This window comes from Acipenser ruthenus, chromosome 5, assembly GCF_902713425.1.
Source record: "Acipenser ruthenus chromosome 5, fAciRut3.2 maternal haplotype, whole genome shotgun sequence".
Taxonomy (NCBI): Eukaryota; Metazoa; Chordata; class Actinopteri; order Acipenseriformes; family Acipenseridae; genus Acipenser; species Acipenser ruthenus.
The window spans coordinates 43,289,313-43,313,805 of record NC_081193.1 but is presented as its reverse complement, the minus strand read 5'-3'; the positions used below and the strand labels follow the sequence as shown (position 1 = coordinate 43,313,805).

Genomic DNA, 24,493 nt, shown 5'->3' with positions numbered 1-24,493 from the left:
AAAGGAGAGAGCTTCACTTTGCAGTCGTTCCTGGAATCTGCCAGGGGTGACAGTCCTTCCCTCACCATTTGTTCTCCTTATACCAGGACTAATCCAACAAGGGAGCTGTGGTTTTCTTGTGTGTGTTCCAGTTTTCCACAGCAGAGGGAACTCTTCAACTTACCTGCAGTTCCAGTTCTCCACAGCAGAGGGAACTCTTCAACTTACCTGCAGTTCCAGTTCTCCACAGCAGAGGGAACTCTTCAACTTACCTGCAGTTCCAGTTTTCCACAGTAGAGGGAACTCTTCAGATTACCAGCGTTTCCAGTGTACTCCAGCGGAGGGAGTTTAAACGTGAAAGAAATAGTATAGTGAGGGCTGAAGAAGTGAGATAGCCAATGGCCCGTACAGGGCATAAAAGTATTTACTGGAAATATATGGGTGATTATTGTAAATAAAGAGTACGCACCTGACTACAGAGTCTGTCCATTCACTGTGATTGAGAGGGAAACGCCAAAGACCGCAAGCACTACACTACCACTCGTTCACTATATATATATATATATATATATATATATATATATATACATATATATATATATATATATTAATGTATTGTTCCCCCAATTTAGACTGTCCAATTAGCTCACAAATGTGAAAGAATGAATTGAATCCAGACAGAGATGACAATTAAAGTAACCATAATGACATCTATCTTTGGAGAGTCTTTGAAAAACAGTGTGAGTAACACAAAGTAACAAGTTTAGGGGTGTCACAGCAGCTGGACATGACCGCAATCTAAAAACCAAGCGGCCCAGAATTTGGGACGTTATCTAAAAACCAAGCGGCCCAGAATTTGGGAGGTTATCTAAAACCAAAGCGGCCCAGAATTTGGGACGTTATCTAAAAACCAAAGCGGCCCAGAGTTTGGGACGTTATCTGCAAACCAAATCGGCCCAGAATTTGGGACATTATCTGAAAAGCAAAGCGGCCCAGAATTTGTGACGTAAATGAAAACAGGGGCAGTCTATATATGTAAAACTGTGATTACATTAGAGATAAACTAATGTATCATCTAACAAAACTGCAATAGTGTATACATTTTATATTAAAATATATCGCAAAAACGATTATAGATATATGCTACTTGAAAGAAAAAAGTACACCATCAGAGAAAGCCAATTCTTACATTCGTGCATAACATCATAATTCATATAAAGTAATCACCCATAGTTTGTTATATCAGTACAGTGTAATACCACATTATATTTTAATGGAAAGGTTGTGGAAAGCAGATCTCTCTCTCTCTCTCTCTCTGATCACAATGTTAAAAATGCTTGCAAGCTTTTCCACTCGTGTGACGACATATTCATGTGACAGACATGGACCAATCAAAACGCGAGACTGTTATGCGGTTCCATCCCAAAAACCGGGCCTGTATCATACCTCCCTTTCCTGGTTGATTTTGAAGTCACCTAGCCATCACACCTCATATTCCTCTGCCCTTAATGTACATCAATATGAGGGTTTGGTAGCTTCGGAATTAAATAGTATCCTTACGCAGGCTCTTCAAAAAGGAATGAAGAAGATGCCTCTGCTTCAGTACGTAGCAGGTCGCTACTTTGTGTTTGTTTATTGTTCTCATTACTTTCATTTTTAGAACGCCCCCTTATCTTTCGTCCCTTTCCCCAAGCCAATCAAAGGATGATTACCCTTACCTGGATCATTTAAAAGGCTAGTTTTACAGACAAGGGAAGAACGGGATAGGAAGCAGAAATATAAGGGAATGGGAGGCTGTCGTGACGGTGGCGGTATTGCTGGTCGGCAGTCTGTGCAATGGTGGTGTGTTTAAAATGATTTTGTGTGTGGTCTGTGAGTAGCGTCAGTAACATTGAAGTATGATACGTGAGTAAGCCAATTTGATTATGATCTTCTGGTCAGCTACAACCTTCCTTGGTTGTCATGAAATCCTTAAATGGACTGACTAGTTTAGGACTTATTGTTTCAAAGCAGCAAGTTTGTTTACATTACGTGGCCGGCTACTCTTGGACCACCACACGCTTGATAATATCCTAACAGCCTGCCGTTCCCCCAATTAGTTTGTGTTTTAAGCTTCCGTTCTTTTAGATATCCCCCTGGTTGTTTTATTTTGTTTTTATGTATTGTATTGTTTTATTATAACTATTTTCGTTAGTTTCCTGTAATAGGACTAGACTCCAGCTCGCAATATGATTACTTGATAAATGATCTGCACTGTCAACGATAACCCACTTGTTTTGTGTGTATAAAAAAATGGAATAGTTAATTATAATAGCAATGTGTTGCACTTTGCACGTTTGTTTTTATTGGTTTGTATATGTGTGATTTAAAGATGTGTTTGGTGTATTTGATTTGTTTATTTTACTATTATGATTAGTATTTATTAGCGTTTTGGCACAGTTGATTTGTTGCTATACGAGTGTTTTTAACTCTTCCGTCACGTCTGCATGGTTATATACTGTCGATGGTAGTAATTGTTTGTTATTGTGCATGTTTATGATCCGAGTCTGTGTCCTCTCCAAATAAAACCTGGAATTATTTTTAATCGTTGTAGTTTGTGTGTTCCTTCTGATTTGTATCCCAGCTCCACACCCTATAAAGAACCTACTTAAGAGACGTGTTTTAAACTACCGTTTCTTTTAATTCTGAGGGTGAAATTCCCTCAGTGGCATAGTCAAGCTGTACTTTTTGTCAATTCTGTGGTGCTTGCCCTGCTCTGTCTTGGCGGGCAGGTGCTACAAGTATACAAGAACATTACAAAAAAATCAATGCTTACTGTATGTGGTTGCTAGTAGCTGATTGATCCCAGAAACTTAGTCTAGTCAGATCTTAAATGATCCCATAACTCTGCAGCAACAATATGGCTTGGTAACCCATTCCACAGACTCACCACTTTCTGTGTTACAAAGTGTTCTAAGCCACTGAGTCACCACACAATTTCACTGGAATGAAAATCGTGACTAGGGTTAACTCAAGGAGCCAGTCAAGGAGTCCAGCACATCATCGACACGTGGCAGGGGATAGGAGTCTTTCTGGGTTGTCGCGTTCAACTGTCAATATTCCACGCGGAATCCCATTTCACCATCCATCTTCGAGACTAGCACTGCAGCGAAGCTCATGGGCTGGTGGTAGATGTCTCAATCACCCTGTGGCAGGATAGCATCAGGAATGAGACTCAGGGACAAGAAAAGCTGTGCTTTAAAGCGCTGTTGTACATTTATTAAAGAAACACAAATAAAACTGGAACAAACAAAAAGGGCACAAGGGCCAAAATAAGATTTAAACAAAAACAATACTGACCACAAACACTAATGTCAGGCTGGGCATTCCCCTTCACAAAATACAGCACACACAGTGAAACACTCACTTACTCCCTCCTCCAGACGAAGGATTTCTTCTCCTTAAATACATGTGGCCACTCCCCAATTAGCACTCATTTACCTAATTGGGGATTGGCCACACCTGTGATTGCTGGCAGGGACAGATTTAACGCCATCCCTGCCAACCTTATATTCTCATACACACACTATTTACACTATTTACATTAAGGGTTTTCGCCATGGCATCGGTCTGGGACACTGATGGATAGGAATCTTCTCCGTGGCGGCCACCGTCTCCCTGACTATCATGACGCTGAATCACAGGACCTATCACTCCCAGGTGAAGTGGGCCATGCCTCGGTCAAGCTGACCCTCCATAGTGGATAGCCACACTCTGTGGTCTTTTTTCTGTCCCCCTATGATTATAGTTAGTCCCGGTTACGGTCCTTACCTTGAAAGGCGATGGTTTTACCTTTAAGCTTGTTCTGGACTCATGCAGTTTAGTACCCAGGGGTGCCTGTGGAAATCAGCCCTTGGTCCAGAGGTGTGCCTCTTGTGGCAAAATTTGGGCATTGTATCAGATGTTAGCCCATACCTAATCTGACCAACCCCCCTTCGTTTCCCTGCACCTGCCACAGGAGTTCGGTCCCTGGGTCAGACTGAAGGCAACCATGGACGATATGTCCGAATCATCCGCACTTCCAACTGCGGCGTCAGTCTGTACTGTCCTGGGTGGTGGTTGGGCTACACTGGGGCTTCTTGCTGTGTTGTTAAACCAGTTGAGGTGTGCTTTACATCTTCCACTGAGGCTCCTCTCCCTCTAAAGTGGCAGCACATACTGATCTGGGGGTATGCTTGGCAGCATACACAGCCTCATCTTCCATAGCTAGCTGTAGAGCAGAGGTGCTCCAGTCTGAGACGAGCCTGCATCTCCACTCAGTCCAGTTCTAGAAACTGATCCTTATTGAGCTCCTCCTGCACTGAAGAGGTGTGCCTGCATAGGCCCAGCCTTCCCAGCTTCCTCATCACTTGCTAACTCTGACAATGTTTCCCCTGGTTGGCGGCGGTGGGTCATAAACTGCATACGCAGTTCTGAGAGGTGCCCTGACCCAAAATCTTTGATTTCCATGGTATCTCATCCCTCTTTGGGTATATTCAGCAGCACGGCCACTGCATCATTGACCAGGCTGGACATCTTTGCCAAAAGCTTAAACTGCCGTAATATGCTTCCCAGTCAGCCTTACCATCGTATTTGGGTGGTTTCCTGGGTGCAGCAGTCGATCGGCACCTTGTTGGATCTTCCCCAGTCACCATGCTCTCCCAAGCTATTTGGCCTAGCTCCTCCAGTTATTGACAGAGGGTGCCCTATGACTCCTTGAATCTGAGTGTACCTGGATCTTCTTCTCTCATCTATGGTTTGGTATTAAAGTCTTCCATTTTTAGTGGTTTGTAGGTGCCTGTGATGTTACAGCGCTTTTTATGCTGTCATCTTATGTGTTCCAGTATTCCTTTCTCTGGGCCAGCCACTTTCTACAACACTTGGGAGCTGTCTTCAACCGGTCCACCACAGGTAGCTCCCTGCTCTTTTTCGAAGGTCATGCTCCTGGTTTCTTGATGTACAGTAACTCTAGGCTTCTTCCTGACAACATAAACCATTTTGGGTGTTGTCACCAACAAAGGCAGAACAAAAGCTGCAACGTATTCTCAATTAAAAGAAGACACCAGAGGCTCAATTTCAACAAAAACTTTATTGGAATTACGCGGCTTAACTTGCTCAAACACATAATGAGACACCCCGTACATTTACATACTTGGCTGACTGGGGCAACCACTTTTTGTATGCTTCAACCTCCAGTCTGTTACAATATGTAAACAGTACTACCTAGTTATGTAACGATGTGAATATATAACCCTAGAACCTGCAAGCGGTCTGTTTTATAGATTGATACAAAGGTAGAAAATTGCTTGTAACAATGGTACCGAACCAGTATTTTCTTTATTATTGTGACTGATACTAAGACACGTACTTGCAGACTCTGCAGTTTATATTAGAAATCAATTTAACACAGTGAGCTTGGTATTGCACTGACTGAAGAATGGGACAAGATCCCGCAAGACGTCATTTGCTACCTGATAAGAAGCATTCCCTGTCGATGTAGAGATTGAATCAATGCTAGATGAGCCCATACACAATAATGAGACTTTCATTTGGACCATTTTCAAACTGCATGAAAAATTTATCTCCAAAGACCAACCCTATAGGCATTTTAATTTCCATGGGTCTTGTGTTTAGATGCATGTCACTGATGTTGATGTTACATACATAATAAAATGAATGTATCTGTTCATTTCAGTTTGTAAAGAGTGCTCCCTTAAAATCATCATATACTTGTTGAAAAATCAAGTTTGAATTATTTTGAGTAGTGTATATAGAAAATTATCAATTAAAAATACTTTACATGTATCATTCTTATATTATGAAATACTGTACATAAGCAATAATTATTGTTAAAGGCTTGGTTACAACTAATTTAAGAGAATTGAATGTGAATTTCCATAGACAATAAACCTTTAATCAATTTAGTCATATTTGCAAAGCAGGAGGCATACTGGGATTATTTCTGGAATATACTTTTGCTATGCTATATTAAATTTAATATTAATGAGAATGGATTATGATGTTAATGTTTCTTAAAATGAAGGATTTAAGGCAGCTGGGAATAAATAGTAGTTGGAGGCTGGCTAGTTAGTTTACAAAATTACAGAGTGGACAGAACATTTCAAGCATACCTGCAGTTAAAACTACCTTTAGTAGTGTATACAAACTACAGTAGTAAGCCAAAAATAGCTGCTGTCTGATGAAAAGGTGGCTAAATTACAAAGAATGTTGTAAATGTTCACCTTTTATGTTTTTAAAATTACGTAAATGTATGCTGAAGATAGATTCCCACAACTACCACAATATCTAATCTATTAGCATTTTCCAGAACATGATATGATTTCACAGAAACAATATGCTGTCCCTGGCGTTGAGATTGAACTATTTTTAATCTCAACCCCAGGGACAGCAAACATCAAATCATAATTACAAAACTTTTACATGAACAAAAATAATGTTTGCTGCTTCTATTGTGCTTCCTGTTTTGTTTTGTAATGTCCCCTTAGTCACAGCAATTGACTAAAATTTAGTAAACCACTGTGACAGAGAGCGAATGAATCCCAGTCAACAATCTCCCTCCCGACCTGTGAGGGCACTGTATAACATGAACAGTGTGCCTTGTACTGTATGATTTGGCAGTTCATTCCAGGGTCAGTTGGAAGCCGGCCATCCAGAAAGGGGGTGGAGTCACAATACCATAAGTCATTGTCTTAATACGGTAGGCGAGGTGTCAGTCATGGATTGGAGGATACGTGATTGCACTCGCTACCGAAGGGGGACGTGACTGAGGGTATATCAAGGGATGTGGCAAAGCAATCTGTTCCTTTGTTATGGTTACGGAAAGACCTGTAAAGGACATACAAATGAAAAAGTACTGTGAGTGTTTAGTGTTGTCTTATCTGTCTGTTTAACTGTTGTTATTTGTTATTCTAGACAGCTAAATATCCAGAAGCTGTCGCGCTAAGCCAGCATCAAACCCGGACTACACTGCACTACTGTTGTCACCGATTATTGTATTAATTCACCACTTGCACTTGGAGCACTCATTATTGGACTTGTGATCATGTGTGTATAAAGTGTGTGTCATTATTAGTATTATTATTTCAGGACTGAACCCCATGGTTTACCTGCGCTATACACATCATTGTGTAGAGCCAGGTATTATTATTTAAGGTTGCCAAGCAAGCAACCCAGCACAAATAAAGAGCTGTTTTTCACTGAGAACTGTGTTGTGCTTGTTATTACTGAGCACTGCATCACCTCTACACCTGCACACTGCAAACCACTTTGTCACAACCGCTCAGTAGTGATTATGAATTGTGAACACTTACGCCCCTTAGAAATATGATTTATAACTATAATGTATGATTTGCAATAAAACAACTGTCAATATCGCTGTCTTTGTTTAGTCGCCACATTTCAGTGTTTGAATTATCCAAATGCCCTGTCTCACTGTTAAAGCCTTGTAGAGGAACATAATTCATGGTGCTGAAATGCTCTTCAGAAATGCATTGTTGGTGGAATTAGGAAGCGCTTTGCAATCTGCACACAAGGTATGCAAGAAGGCCAATGAGTCATTGGTTAACTTCTGAGCACTTCAAAGTTGGAATGCTACGCATGCAATTTACCTCAGTGCTTATTTACCTTATCCTGGGGTCAGTGCAGAGTTAAAAGTGTCAGTGAATGAGAAGTGATATCTTCAAGGAACAAGAGTGGTTACTTTATTTAACCCCTTCTCTGCTAAGGCCCTTTTTATGCTCTGTGCTACAAGAATTTTGTGATTTTGGGAGTCAGCTGTTTTACACCAAAATTACCATATGCTCCGTTTCAGATTCCCCAGGCAAACTCTTTTTTTTAAAATTTTTTGGTCACACTCAAATGTTTTCCTTGGTGACAAGTTTTTGTGGATTTTTGGTCATGTGACCACAAAATACAGATATTATTATAAACAAAATCCTACTTTTTTATAACATTTATTTTACCTACATCACATTTAGTCCCTAACATACTAATGTTTGATGTAAGACTGTAGAAACTTTAAGATACTGGATTTGCCTACAGTATGTCTGTGTGTGCATCTTTTCATTGGTTTTGGGTTTGTTTACATGCTCTAGACTGACACCAGGCCACTTTGACTTTTCCACTTCAAATTATGCAGCCCATGGTGTATATTAGAGGTCTTCACAGGTCCAAATTGACCAACCCGACCCGACCATGAACCCACAATTATTTACCCGACCCGACCCATGTAAAATTCTTGTTATTAGACCTGGATCCGGCCCGGCCCGAATAAACAGTGGAACGCTTTTCCTTTCCCCAGCTTAGTACATGCACTGACTAGATACAGTATTAAAGCAGTGTTTTTTTTTTTTTCCAGTCAACCTGGAAATCTGGATGAGCTACAGACAGTGTTTATCCCATCACAAACCCACACAGAGGACTGTAAATTTAAATATATATGTTTGTGTAAAAGATACAAAGATAAATACATTATCTGAAAATCAAATGAACTGAAGTACAATCTCGTAAACGCGTGAGCAAATGGAATTGAGATGTAAAATTTGTGTTTTGTTTTCCTTTGACCACAATAACAACAAATGATTCCCACAGACTTGCATTTTTCTTTCACGTCCTTCATAAACAAATCCATTACTCAGACTTTTAAGAATGATCTAAAAGAAACACCTTCGTTATGGGTCACGTGTCTGCTGCTGTGCTCCAAGAGTGTATAATTGCAGGCTCGGAGACCTTGCTCGTGGAGGCCTGTGGTGGCCTATGCATGCGCAGCTTCAAAATACGTAATTGCTGAATACGTCAAATCCCTATCACGTGCTAAGTGAAAAATAAGGTTGGAATCAATTTCGCTTTGTTCTGCTCACTTTGCTCACTCCTTGTGTTGTGAAACGAAGAGTTGTAATGCTTCAAGAATTTAAAGTACATTATAAAATACTATGAGTATATTTATGGTTATACTTTACAATGAAACGATCACTGTGAATGTCTTGTTTATATATTTTACGCAACCATCGCAAACGAGTAGGCCCCTATATCTTTTTTTATACTTGGCAAATTTCAAAGAAACATCTCAAACATTAGTTATTATTATTATTTAGCCCACGTCTTATCCAAGGCGACTTATAAGTGTAAAGGTTAATGCAAGTTTGTATGCAATAAGTAATGTATGCAAAAAGTTATAAACAAATACAAAATGAATAAGTGCAAAAACAGGCTACTGCTTCTACCAACATTTTTCATTAAGCCGTAAGCCGAGGTAGATTTACAAGTATGTAACCCTTACTAAAATGTTAAATCCTCAATGAAGACAGTAAGAGAAAAAGAAGACTCCCTGGCCAATGAGGATTGAAGTTGCGCACCGCAGGTCATTGACAAAAATACCCGCCACCCGCCTCCCCCAAGATTTGAAAAGTAGAAAGCTGCTGTTGATTTTATTTCCATCTGAAATGTCACACCTATCGAGCCATAACCCTGTGACGTATTTCGAAGCTGCGTGCACGTAGGCCAACACAGCTAAGCCACCACAGGCCACCGTGAACAAGGGCTCAGAGCCTGCAATTATACCCATATCCTGCACTCTGTCATGTGCTACTGGGGGAAGCCAATCCACACAACAGGAATTATAACCAATGATTTTTATTATCAAAGAAAGCCTCTTTAATAGTAATCAACAGTTTGTGTATTACTGAGTAAACAAAATTGGACCCGACCTGACACAAGTGTTGCGTGACAATTTTGCACCCGAAAACCTGTTCGGTATGGGTCGGGCCTTGGGTCCTCGGGTCCGGGTAGATCCGTGAAGACCTCTAGTGTATATCACCAACCCTAATTTCATGTTCCCAGTACGCCGCCAAAGAATAGATAATGTGGCATAAGTATACATTTTTTGAATCTCCACAAAATAAGGATTTTAGAAATGGGTAACATAACATCGCCCTTCAATGGTTTGTTACCCATAATCTTTCTGCAATCTGAGGAAATGTCACTGTATGTGGTAAAAATCACCTGTTTTCCACAATATTTGGACCTGTAAATCTAACAGCTTTAGTTCCACTGTTGAAAAGCCAGTAGTTTTAAATTACTCTGAGTGTCCCAAGTTCACAACTGTCACCAGGCCATTTTCATTTTTTCACTTTGAATTATGCAGCCCGGACCACTCCAATTTCATGTGCCCAATATGCCACCAAAGAATGAGATACCCTGGCATTTTTTAATCTGCACAAAAAGGATTTTAGGAATAGGTAACATAACATCTCCCTTCAATGGTTTGTTACCCATAATCCTTCGGAAGCCCTAGGTAATGCTGTCGCATGACATAAAAACAAGTGATTTTTTACTACATCTGGTTACATTACTTCAGGTACTGGTACAACATGTGTCATGGCGGTTTGCTCTGGGGTTTATTTAGTCCTTCCAGTACTCATTTACTGTGTGGTAACTTTCAAAACACTCTTCCAAACAGAGGCCTGGCTGAGAGGGACACCTTGGATGTTAGTACCGTGTATCTCTCCGTATGGCCTTGCGGGAACATACAAAGCACCTTTTTTGTGGCTTGGCTTTTTCTCCCGGACTGTGGCAGCGCTCAAATAAAATGTCATTTGCTAAGCCTTGCCACTGTTTCTGATCTTTCCGTCTCCGGTATTTCTTGTGTAACAAACACAAGGCTGGAGATCACAGAGGCCTGATATTCCAAAAATGTGAGATGATTCTCTGATGCCGTACTTACATAGGCGCTGTGCAAAGAAATCTCGACCATGTACATGGCAAGCTTCTTATACCATGCCATATGGCTCCAGCATCTGGTCTGCCCTATTCATGCCTCCCATGTATTTATTGTAGTCCAGGACACACTTTGGATTGTTTGTGTGTGTGTCCTGACCTCGCACAGGAACTGCTACAGTAGTCTAATCGTGGATGGTGGTGAGGAGGAACACATCTTTTTGTGTGTGTATTTAACTGACAGCAGTTCCTCACAGCACAGAGTGCTGGTCTCAACACGCCTGTTGGCTACCAATGCTGACATGCTCCCATGCTGTGCCAGATATTGCTGAACATACAATTTGTTTTGGGTTACCAAATGTTCAAAAAATTAATCAGTGATAAACAACTGGAAAAAGTGAATTGAGGTAAACCCAGTTGGGTTCACAGTGCTACCAGGTGTGCCAGAAAAAGCGTGTATTTGAGGCTGGATGATGCTAGGATATATATTATTATTTATTTATTTCTTAGCAGACGCCCTTATCCAGGGCGACTTACAATTGTTACAACATATCACATTATACATTATACAGATATCACATTATTTTTACATACAATTACCCATTTATACAGTTGGGTTTTTTTTACTGGAGCAATCTAGGTAAAGTACCTTGCTCAAGGGTACAACAGCAGTGTCCCCCACTGGGGATTGAACCCACAACCCTCCGGTCAAGAGTCCAGAGCCCTAACCACTACTCCACACTGCTGCCCTATATATATATATATATATGGTGGTTGACAGGGATGGGGTTAATTCCTGTCTCTGCCAAAAACATATGAGAATGTGGCTGTTCCCAAACGAGGTAATTGGTGTCAACTGGGAACAGCCACATACTAAAAGAAAGCTTCCAGCTCCATTAGAGAGATCATCACGCAGCTGGTTTATGAAGTGAAGTGAATATCAGAATGTGTCTTGCTAATAGAACATTTTAAGTTGACTCCAAATGAAGTGACTAAAACAATTGAAACACAATAGAAACGATCGGGAGTTGACATTCTAAATGCAATATGTATTTATTTGTGTACACAGAGCAAGAGATGGCAAGGAACATGTCATTGACTCCTGTCACAGCAGAAACAGTTGCCTATCCACCGGAGATGCCAGACACGTTCTCCACCCGCCCTCCCAGAGAGTTCTGTCAGAGGCTGTGCTGAAAAAACAGGATGACATTAGTAAATCAATTGATAACGTTGCCACAAAGTTAAATGACATGACAGCTGTTTTAGAAGACAGTAATAAAAACATTGTTTATTGTTAATTGTTTTTCACAGCTGTTACAACAAAAAAATATTAAAAGTATGGTAATAAATGGTCACCAAGTGTTTTCTTTAAGCAAATTGGGTACACATTTCCTTCTAATTTCAGACTTATATCAGTGTTGGTGATTAAATAGCTCTTAACAAATCATAGGTGCAACAATACTCTTCACTTCAGAAACAGGGGGCGCAATTCCTCTATTAATAGTAAATTAACTTTTAATAAGACTATTTAAGCACAATAAGAACCTAGCAAAGTTGTATACAGTGTTTATCCATGATTTAAGTGCTAGTTATTCACTAACAATACTGACATGCCTATTCCATAATGTGTTAGAGTGTTACCTAAATCCATTGTAGCACACATTTTAAAATCGTCTTAATGCCAGCCTTCGTTGGGTGACATTGATGTTGGGAATCTCTTTATTGGTCTCAGTCTCAGGTATGTCATCCTCGTTGTCCATGGTGTCTGCTGGTGATGGGTTCAGCTCGTGGCTGAGTGCAATATTATGCAGCACGCTGCATGCAAGGATGATTTTGCACACCTTCTCTGGCTTATATTGTAGGTTGCATCCCGAGCTATGCAAACAACGAAAACGTAATTTTAGAATTCAAATTGAGCACTCCACAACAGCCCTTGTACGAGCATGTGCTGAATTATGTATTTTTTCTTCAGGGGTCTGTGGATTCATAAGTGGTGTCATCAACCATGGCTTCAGTGGATATCCTCGATCCCCAGTGGGGGAGGGGGAAACATTGCTTATAACTAGTGACAAAGTACTATGCTTTTGTGAGGAAGTAAATGTATTACATGTCATTATAAATCACTTACCAGTGAGCCAGCCATCTGTCACTGCTCCGTTTTCTAGGCGACCGCCCACACTGCTGTTATGAAGAATGAAGGACTAATGGGTTCTGCCGGGCATCACATATAACTTGCACATTAATTGAGTGGTACTGTTTCCTATTCAATAAATTTAATTCATTCAATGTCAGTGCTTTAATTACTGTGTGGGGGCAGTCTACAGCACTGACGGAATTGGGGAACAGAGCAAGTGAATGAAAGTCCCTTTTTATTTCAATCGAGGACAGAAAGCAATGAACATTATTATATTATAATGATACACAACTATATATATATATAATTATTTCTTAGCAGACACCCTTATCCGGGGCGACTTACAATTGTTACAAGATATTACATTATTTTTTATGTATACAATTACCCATGTATACAGTTGGGTTTTTACTGGAGTAATCTAGGTAAAGTACCTTGCTCAAGGGTACAGCAGCAGTGTCCCCCACCTGGGACTGAACCCGCGACCCTCCGGTCAAGAGTCCAGGGCCTTAACCACTACTCCACACTATATATATATATATATATATATATATATATATATATATATATATATATATATATATATACATACTTGAACTTTGACCCATTCTTGAACTTTGAGACCATCACTTTCAATTCAAAAACAAAATGTGTCGTTTTAAATCTCTCTACAACACCCACAGTACAGAAATGTTAATTAATACGATATACGCTCCTTGCAATGGTGGCTCTTTTGTACAGCGGTATCGGTGTTATGTTTTTGTGCAAGAGGTCCCGGGTTCGTATCCGCCCCCCACCTGTGTGTGGATGGTCTTGCCCTGTGTGAGGCGCCCGCCTGCGTTAACCAAGATCTCTATCTTTCCCAACAGTTGTGCAGGTTAAACGTGTCCACCACCACCCTGGTAGTTTCGTGACAGTTGTAGTTCTCAAACGCACGTTTTCTAAGACCAGATTATCCTAAAATTAATTTAGGTCACAAAGAGCTTAAATAAGTGCTCCGAGAAAAAAAAAAAGAAAAGAAAAATAGTCTGTGGTCCTAATTTGTCATCAAATTGTGGCGAGATAATGAGAAGAGATGTGCAGCTGTATGCTATTCTCATAGTATACCAAATAGTATATCATTAAAAAAAAAAAAAAAAAAAAAAAAAAAAAAAGTATGATCTCACTACAGCTATGAGCAATATTCTTTTGTATGAACATTAAAAAATACAGTAGTGTTCCAGAGGTGTTCTTTACTAAACACAAACAGGCACAGGAACCAAAGTTGACCCCTTCTAACAGCCTTTTCAAATTTGAGAAACAAATGGTGGTTCTTTTACTTTCAGAATCAACAGTATCAGACTGAATATGAACATCTGTCGTGTTTATATATTCAGATGTTGTTTTATTTGAACTCGCTAAGTGGCAGTGTTGTCATTCTGAAAGATGAAGTCAAGGGAATGTCATAGTTGGCTACATTTTATAAACTGCCTCCTCCTTTTATTTAATATTGTTATCTAAAATGTAAACAACTGAAATAATAATACATTTATTTAGCACGATCAACATACCCCCCCCCCCCCCAAAAAGAAACAAGAAAAAAAAGGAAAAGTCAGTTACCTCATACTTTATCTCATTTACTTATAGGGAGTGGCATATAAATAATATGTTTAAGCAAATAAAGCTACACAGGTCGACACTTGTGTTCTGATGGCCTCTGTCCGGTTTCTTACAGTCTACCAGTACATTGTATTTCCATATCCCTCCCCAAAAAAAGAAACAAGAAAAAAAAGGAAAAGTCAGTTACCTCATACTTTATCTCATTTACTTACAGGGAGTGGCATATAAATAATATGTTTAACCAAATAAAGCTACACAAGTCGACACGTGTGTTTTCGGATTGCTTCAGTCCGGTTTCTTTTACAGGCTACCAGTACAGTGTTGTATTTCTGTACTCAGTTTTCGTTTGTCAGACAATTGCTAATGCTTACCACAATTTCTCATAATTTAATTTACCACTCGGATTTCCAGTTATTGCTCTGAAACCTAAAGTGAAACGTGAAGTTGGTATTGATCGAGCCATCCTCTCCAAGAAAATTAAGAGATAACGACCATTTAAACTGCATGCTCGCGTAATGACCATGTCTATACCAGACATTCCCGTTTAAGGAAATACAAAGTTCCTGGTAAACACATATATTTCCGAATCGATACAGGCTGACGAAAGACTTGCAGCTCTGTTCAGCATACGTCTTATGATCGGGAAAATAAAATGCATTTTTCAGAGAGGGTTCTCAACGCGTTTCTAATTAAAGACACGCCGGGCTAACCCACAGGGACAGCTTCCTTGCGTCTGCAACAGAATAAAAAGTGAGCGAGCCCCTGCCAAAGAGGGAAACTTCATCAACAGACACAGAAAAAAAAGTTGCCAAGTGCAGTTTTATTCTTTTTCCACCCACTTTCAAGTCGATAAAACCAGCCTATGCAGCTAACTGCATCTATACATATATAAGAACCTGCGTTTGGACTGACACGGTGCAGAGCAATTACTTGGAATGAGTGGATGGTGCTTCTGAAGATTGAGTGCTACTTTGTCATTTATAATCCGTGACCACAGTGGGAGTTAACTTCTGAAAAAGGAATACAGATACACTTTGAAAGAAAACAAAAGCAAACAGGTAGTTTTTTCACTTATATACAATATTAAAACGTTGTGTTCAGTATACTGGTATAGCAGTGTTCTGTTCTTGCAAAGTTAGCTTTTATTGGGTTTGAAATTGCAGAATAGAAAAGTAGACACGATCTACGGACGAGCACTTTGCATTACGTGACAGCACATGCATTTACTTTGACAGAAACTAGAGGCGATTTAGTTTACAAAGATAGTCTTGTGTTAAAATACAACTCTGAATTGAAAATAATGTCAGTTGGTGTAAGCTATCACAAGTGCAGGTTATATATCGAGTGTTAAATTTGTGAACTGCGATTAGCAAATAGTATAAAGCGGGTCAACTGATACCATTAGCAACATAATACAAGTGGTTAGTATCATCTTGCTTGATGCTGCTTGTCTCTCAATTCATGTCTTACATCCATGAAGCACTCACATCTTGAATAATTTGTGTCTTTTAGGGTAATAAGAAGAACCGAAGCTGAGGAAAAGGCGTATTATAAACATCTTTCAGTAGCGATGAACGGACTGAGATCGCCTCTCTTTCTGGGACTGGTGTTCATAATGTGCACAGCTGGATACTGCAAAGAGGGGACTGAGCACAGGGACATGAGGGACAGTAAAACCCTCTTGAACTTGATAATGGAAACTGTGAATCAGTTGAAAAAGCACAGTTCACAAGATGTGGAAAATAGTGTACAATATTTAACAAAGCAAAACAATTACACTTTTGATCCTAAGGGAGTACATAATTACAAGTCTTATAATGAAGACCAGCGAGTTGGTAAGTGATATAAAGCGTTTCTGTATATTATACATATCTGAGTTTAGCTGTTTTATTGACAAAAAATGTGTATGTGCATTGTTATAAAAACGACACTAAAAACCAAATGTTCTGTAATTAAACACAAAATGTAACATATTTGAACACATTTCTGTTTATTTTAATGGATTGGTAATATACTTTAGACTCACAAAAACAATGTTAAAAAATAAACTAAGTACTAAATAAATACTAAGATATGTTGAAAGTCTGTTGTATAAGATGTAGGTTTAATTCTTTAATATTTGGTTTCATAGTGTGTGTGTGTAGATAGATAGATAGATAGATAGATAGATAGATAGATAGATAGATAGATAGATAGATAGATAGATATAAGTAAAAATAAAGTTATTTCAATTGGGGCAACATTTTCAATTTATTGTAGATTTTTATTTTTAGTGTAAGATCAGTGCACAATTTGTTTGTTAGTGTATGGAGTTTATGTTTGTATGATCTTGCTGTTAATTAAAAAAAAAAATCAATGTTGGTGTGTTAGCTAATAATCAATTACACAACTGCAAATCAAAAAGGAATGTAGTGCTTTGCCAAGAGGAACATGTACAATACAGAAAAAATGCTTCAGACTATTACTGTGGCAGAAAAATGTACTTTTATAATATGTTTTTTTCCTTTGCAGAAATCTTTCCCAGAGATCTTAGAACGAAAGAAAAGTTTTTGAATCATTTAACAGGTAAGGCGAAGCACTTTTTTGCTTATATGTGTTTTGCATGTTGACAACCAACAGTGTTTACTCATGGCTTTTTATCTTCTTCCAGGACCTCTTTACTTCAGTCCAAAGTGCACTAAACACTTCCACCGGCTTTATCACAACACCAGAGACTGCACAATACCAGCATGTAAGTGCCACGTCCCTTTCCTAAATAGAAAAAGACTTTCCTGATAATGTAAAAAAAAAAAACAGCACAAAAAACAGTAATCCTGTTTAACCTACCCAATATTGTTAATAAACAGAACATTCCATAGTTAAACTGTTGTGTGAAAGACTCTCACTAATCTGAACCCCGGTAGTCTGAACAACCCTATTCAAATTATGCTAAAATAACGAAATGCACGTGATAGCAGCTGCAGGGAAAAAAAAACAATTTCAATATCATCATTTTATAACACGTGTGTAAAACATTTAGTTTTCTCTTTATTTTTTATTCTAAGGGTTTTTACAGATTTTTGATGAAATAGTATCAAAAGGTATGAAAAACACAAAACAAAGACCTTTTAGTAAAGATTTCAATCAGTACTCTGAACAAATCACTAATTTGAACAGGGCCCCATCCCAACTGATCCGGGTTATCGAGTTTACTGTATTTTCATTATAGTATTTTATTTTTGCATGTATTGTTTTACTTGTTAAGGTTTATTTTTATATTAACATTCAGATTATCTCCACAGGACTACAATTGACAGTTAATTGTATTCCCATATTATTTTACAGATTACAAGAGGTGTGCAAGACTTCTTACAAGATTAGCCGTGAGTCCAATGTGCATGGAAGGTTAGCCTTAAAAAGGTAAGCCCCAGTTATATTTGAAAGCTTAGCTATGTAGCATATACATTCTAATCATTAAACATGTATGACCTGAGAAAACAAGGGGGAATCCTTGTTATAAAGATTGACTTGCCTGTCTAAATTTGGAAAGGTACTAAGCATGAAAAAATACTGTAACAGGTTGTAAATGTTCTTGAGGGGGGGTAGGAACATCACTCAAACTAGTGGCTGTGCACAATTTACAGCACCATGTACGTAATAGAGAGCTACCAAGGGTTCCATTTGTTTCAAATTATATATGTTTCCTTTTTAAACACAACTAAGCATTAGGGCCAGATTCCATACTACTTACAACACATGTGAATATCACACTATTTCTATCAGGTGCAACTTGCTCACTTGTTTGTGAAAGGGAAATCAAACTGTTAATGCCACAACACTAAAAACAAGCAACTCATAAGGTTAGATGACCTTCTATTTACTTGTTTTGTAGCATGAAGAGTTTTTAGTTTTTTCAAAAGGGTACATGTGTCTAAGTTGACAGCAGTGCTTTTTGCCCCTGGTATTGAAGCAGTTTGTTATGTGTGAAATAGAGCATACAAGCGAATGACATAAAATTATATAAAACTGTAAAATATAAAAAAAAAACAGTACTTTAACAGTGTTTGGCGGTGATAAGAACACGCTAAAGCAACATACTGGTGTTTCTTTACATTTCAAATGGTTGTTTTTAAGTATAAAGTTTTTGTTATACCCATGAAAATGCAGATTCTAAGAAAGACCCATCAGTCATGTAGCCAGTTAAGCAGCAATAAGTAGCATCTTCCAAATGTTACTGACATTGCCTTTTGTGTTTGCAAGGCATGTGCTACACTTAAACGTAAGCAATTAAAGGTCTGCTTTGTTTATGCCTGACATGTAACATTAGAACCATTCACATTTTAGAGTGGTTTTCACTTAATGGACACCATTTAGAAATATACAACTATAGATGTATTTTCCTTATTATTTGGCTATATTTAATGAAATAAGTAAGGCAATGATTTAAATATATAAAATGTATAATTCATTTAAATAATCAGATCACGATATTGTTTATTGGTCTTTTATGATCTACTTCGCACCGGCTCAAGGGTGCTACTTGATAGGAGGCTGTGTGGTCCAGTGGTTAAAGAAAAGGGCATGTAACCAGGAGGTCCCCGGTTCAAATCCCACCTCAACCACTGACTCATTGTGTGACCCTGAGCAAGTCACTTAACCTCCTTGTGCTCCGTCTTTTGGGTGAGACGTAGTTGTAAGTGACTCTGCAGCTGATGCATAGTTCACACACCCTAGTCTCTGTAAGTCACGTTGGATAAAGGCGTCTGCTAAATAAACGAATAATAATAATAATAATACTATTTCGGATGACTCAACACAATCATCAAAGGCTAAGGTTTACTTTCCTTTTACAGGTCAACAATGCGATAAAAACTTTAACATTTCCCTAGACCTGTTGGACACATTACTTAAAAAAGGCTAACAATCTGCTTTAGAAGCGTTGATAAGCGGGATACCACTGGAAGCTGTCTATAAGTAGAAATATTAACAATAACAATACTGCAGAACACAAATAACTAAAATAATAAAACACTGTTTCCAGAATGTTCCAACTAAAAATGTAGCTATTTTTAGAGTAGTTAAATAAAAACCAATATAACTGTTATGTACAACCCCTCAAATCAGATTATTTTAATAAACAAACACTTTGTAATTGTAACAAATTATTTATATAACTTCCTAAGACCCATCATGTCTATTTGACAAGAAATGATAAGCCTACATTTCAAATACAATTAAAAACAGCAGAATTATATCATGTTCTTCTTTCCTATACAGGGTGCACTGTAATATGAGAAATCCCAAGAACCAAGAAAAAGTGCCTCGGAAACCAACTCAAAACCTTTATATCATGTCCATTGTAAACAAAGATTTATTTTTGCAAATTGGTGGAATACTTCCATAGACTTCTTTACACATGTTTATGTTGTCAGCATTGTTTGCGGACATACCGCAATTGTTAAAAATGGTACTAACGTTTGACAGTACGAAGAAGATATATTGAAAAACAAAGAAGAAGAAAAAAAAAAACATGCCACTGTTCTGCATTGTATTGCTGCCAAAAGAAACTAGACAAATGTGTTATTCCTTAAAACATTTGGAAGCTACTTCTATTTTGTCTAACATACGATTGTGGGTCATATTTATATTGACATCTAGGGGCTGATGTAAGGATATGTGCAAAGTGATTTGCGGCTGCAAAACACCCATATTACTGCTAAAAAACGTGTTTAGCTGGCGTAAAGTGGAACTTTAACGGTCACTAAATGCAGCGTATTTAAAGAATGGTTTTCACCTGCCGTTCTGCACACGCTATCAAATTAGCACTTTGCCATCATGAATCCATTTAAATGATATCTGAAATATATTCAGTTGAAGAAAAGAGCATGGAATTGGGCAGGGATCTGGCATACTAAGCAGGCGCAAACATTATAATGAGATGTAAGGATTTGCTTTGCACTTGGGCAATTGCTGACCCTTCCAAAAACGTTGCACATCCTCGACAAGGTGCAAACCATTGTAGAAGCGAGTAATTAAGAACTGTATAAAAGCACACACCTGCAGAGACCTGTCATTGGCCTCAGGGTGGCTGCTGTGGTACACCGCCACATGCGGCGACTCTTGGCTCTTGTAGAGGACAGGCAGGAAAACCTTTGGAGGAGAAGGGCAAGACGGAGAAGACACTGCATATTCAAACCCAGGGTCACTTTGTTTGGGATCGATTGTCTTCTCTGTACTCCTAACTCATCTAACTGGATGCACTGCCCGATACGATCAATAGCGACGCAATTTGTTAGTCACATAGGCAGTGTGTTATGCTTTTCGGTGTGCTTTTACAGGATCGGCTGATCGATTTCAGTCGGCTCGCAAAATTTAAACGTTTAATATTTAAACATGTTTAAACAATTCCGTCACATCAGCTTTTGTGTTATACTCACTCGCAAGTCTCAAACTTAGCAACCAATTACTTTACCACGTTAGTTTATATGACTGGAGACATGCATGTATTCTCTCTATTCTCACTAATTACACACACACACACATATATATATATATATATATATATATATGCTAGGGTGCGTGGTGTAAGAATGTAAGAATAGCTGAATTTTCTGCGATATTGCTAATATTCTAGAGACCGTTATTGAGAATTATATTGAGAAATTCAAAGTAATATTTATAATTGCTTTTTACAAATTAAAAACAGAGACATCGTAGTCAATTTGGTTACGAATCAGTTTTTAAGAAAACTTTCTCAGACAAATTGGAGATTGTTAAAAAATTGAGGTATACACCATAAAGACACAGGAATGGGAAGGGATATACTCACCACTTCCAACATTCAAATTATGATAGGTATCCGTAACTTACCGGTAAAAAAATGATACTGCTTTCAGTACAGAAAAAGCGATATGGAACAGCACTGGCTACAGCAATCTAGGATGTCTATCGAAGTCAGCACAAAAACATGAGCGTTTCCAAAATCACTTGCAAGCCACTGTAACACTCAAAACTTTTGGACAAACCCAGATTGTGTTCAACTAGATGAGCAGAAGCAGATACAGTACATCACAATGAGCATGTAAGAAAACATCTTAAATGCTTGATTGATTCTGTTGTTTACTTTGGCAAGCAAGAACTGACATTCAGGGGGCACGATCAAGGCATCAATTCCTCAAGTAGAGGTAATTACGTAGAATTACTTTCTCTGCTTTCTGACTACAAATTGTTCGTCCCTTGATTCCATCGGGCAGTGCGTGATGCCCGCTCGCAAAGATTTTTTTGTGACACAACCTCCTCCATTTTCCGGGCTTAAAGTGCGGCCACTCATTGAGACCCTCATTATCATGATTGCAGCTCATGATTTGTGCGTGTTGAGTAATTTGCATTGCTCTTAAGTTACATAGGCCGCAGTGCAAAATAATTGCCTGGCCGCTAGGCAATTTGGATTTTGCAGCTGCAATTGTTTGCAACGCACCTTACATCAGCCCCCTAATGTAACGTCTTCACAGCACTGGTTATTACTTGACAAAATGTAACCTAAGTTTAAAGCAAATTCCTGGGTCTCAGCAACCACATTTACTTTGAATACTGGGGTCATATTGTATCCCATGGTTAAATTATAAATTACATGACAATTTTCTTGCCTTTTTGTCTTTGCAAGACATTATCTCTTAAGCAAAGTTGATTTGATTTAGAAAGTGCTGGTCATAGTTTACATTCTGTAAAAGACAAACAGCATATTTTCTGAAACTCAGTGGTGTGTGTGTATATATATATATATATATATACACACACACACACAAAATACATGTGTGTATATATGTATTTTTTTCAAGCTAATGTCATTAGTCTTTCTGTACATTAAATGTATAAACATTCCAGCTAATGTGCAATATGTATATATTGTAAATATTAAATCATCCAATTATAAATAAAAATAAGTGTTTGGCATATGATATAAACTGATGTGCTGAGTTATATTAAAATAAAATATATTATTTAAATAAGGTCCCAGGCTGGCCAAAATGTTTGTAATGAGTGTGTGTGTGTGTGTGTGTGTGTGTGTGTGTGTGTGTGTGTGTGTGTGTGTGTGTGTGTGTATATATATATATAATCCATTGTTTAATTTCCAGTTTATATTTTGCAGCAACCTTCATTTCTAAACTGCCTTCATACAGCTATACCTATGTGTGTTACCTGAAATATAAACTGGAAATTAAACAATGGAGATAAAAAAAATGCGTGTTACATACATTAATTCAAAAGTATTGTCAGATGTTGATGTATATATCAAGACTTACTCTCCTGATCCAACATTCAATATGTGCAATTTGGAAGTGGGGCTTCTAGTTTCTACACAAGGCAGCATCTGTCACATGCACATACCTACAGCCAATATGTCACTGTGAACAAAAGCCGACAGCACTAGAAACAATTTTACTTGCTTTAAGAAAAAAAATATATATATATCTGCTGGTGAATAGACATGATTTATGATTTATTTTCCTTGTTTGATAAGACACTTTTAGACCCCAGAATTCCTGATGGCACAGGCTGTACTGTGATGATATTTTCTGGTGGATTTGATAAGATAAAATGTCAGCAGAACTCAATTTATGAAGTCTAACATGTCCATGTGCCCTGAAGTAAAAACCCCTGACATCTGATTTGACACAAACACAGACCCCTGACCTCTGATTTGACATCATGTCCTGAATGCCACACCAGGTAACACACTCAGACACACTGCCACTTGATATTAACAAAGGTATATTGAAGATCTGCAGCTGCACACCTCAAAAAGTGGGTGTTGTCATATACAAACAAACTGTTTCACCTGAAAAAGTGGGAGCACCCTTATGTATATGAAGTGTTTCTACCTAAAATTATATTTATACTAAATATGTTTTACAGGAAAGAGGTGCAGCCCCCTGTGTTGCTTAACTACGCCTATTACAAAAGAAAAATGTATTAAAATGAAAGTGACTTCTGCTCGGCACCAGACGTACTCAGAGAACATTTTTGTGCACACCCAGCACACAGAAGGCTATATGCAGCAGCTGAAGTTATAAATGTTATAATAAATACCAGTGCCTTCAACAGTTTTTAAAAATGCACAGCAAACTGACAAACCCTATATTTTTTTTAATAAAGCTGTTAACGTATATTTTTACTTTAACTCTAATGTGCTTAACGTAATAATATGACATTACAATAGTTATTCTTTGATAGATTGAGTCATAGAATGATACAAGTCCTGTATCGATTTAATTTCTGAACGAGTATAGTATTCAGAGTATGCTTTGTAAAGGACACTGGTGCCTCTGAAAGATAGCAGCTTGTTATATTAACACATATAAAAGGGTTTTCAGTGTTGTTCTGGAGTGTGATTCACAAGAATCCAAATAGTACAAGACCAATCAATGGTTGACATTCACACATTTGAAATTCAGAGACTCGTTAGTAATACTGATACCCTTTGATTAAGACTGGCATTTCCTTTTGTTAGTGTTAGCTTTTTTAACAATGTGTCCTGTGAATGTCATAGGCTGTATTTTACCTGGTTTTACTACCACATGTTTCTTAATCACTTTACAACTACTTTACATGGATTGCATTGGGGCAGCAGATTGCTCCAGTAAAAACCCAACTGTATAAATGGGTAATTGTATGTAAAAATAATGTGATATCTTGTAACAATTGTAAGTCGCCCTGGATAAGGGTGTCTGCTAAGAAATAAATAATAATAATAATTAGGCATCTGCTCAAAATATAAAAGGTATAGTTTCAATTTTTTAAAAGGATCATTGAAATGCAATGTTTTGTTAACATTGGCCTGACAGTTTGAATTTAGTGCCTGTTCAGATTATTATTATTATTATTATTATTATTATTATTATTATTACTGCAGTTGTTGTTAATTAGACCCAATGTCAATGTTCACTAATTGAACGCTTTCTTATTGTCTATTTTTTTTTTTTATTCGGTCGGCTACATTTCTTACTTTATTGTATTTTAAAACACATAAATCACAAATAAGTGTTTTTA

At 38.0% G+C, this 24,493-nt stretch overlaps 1 long non-coding RNA gene across 1 annotated transcript; it reads left to right on the top strand.

Annotated features, from left to right (window-relative positions):
- The first annotated feature begins 15,135 nt into the window (after window positions 1–15,135).
- Window positions 15,136–22,387, top strand: LOC117402497 (uncharacterized). Its single transcript, XR_009328704.1, has 6 exons — window positions 15,136–15,522; window positions 15,977–16,299; window positions 16,976–17,029; window positions 17,115–17,195; window positions 17,789–17,863; window positions 19,721–22,387. It is a non-coding gene; the product is annotated as an uncharacterized LOC117402497 (long non-coding RNA).
- Window positions 22,388–24,493: the final 2,106 nt, after the last annotated feature.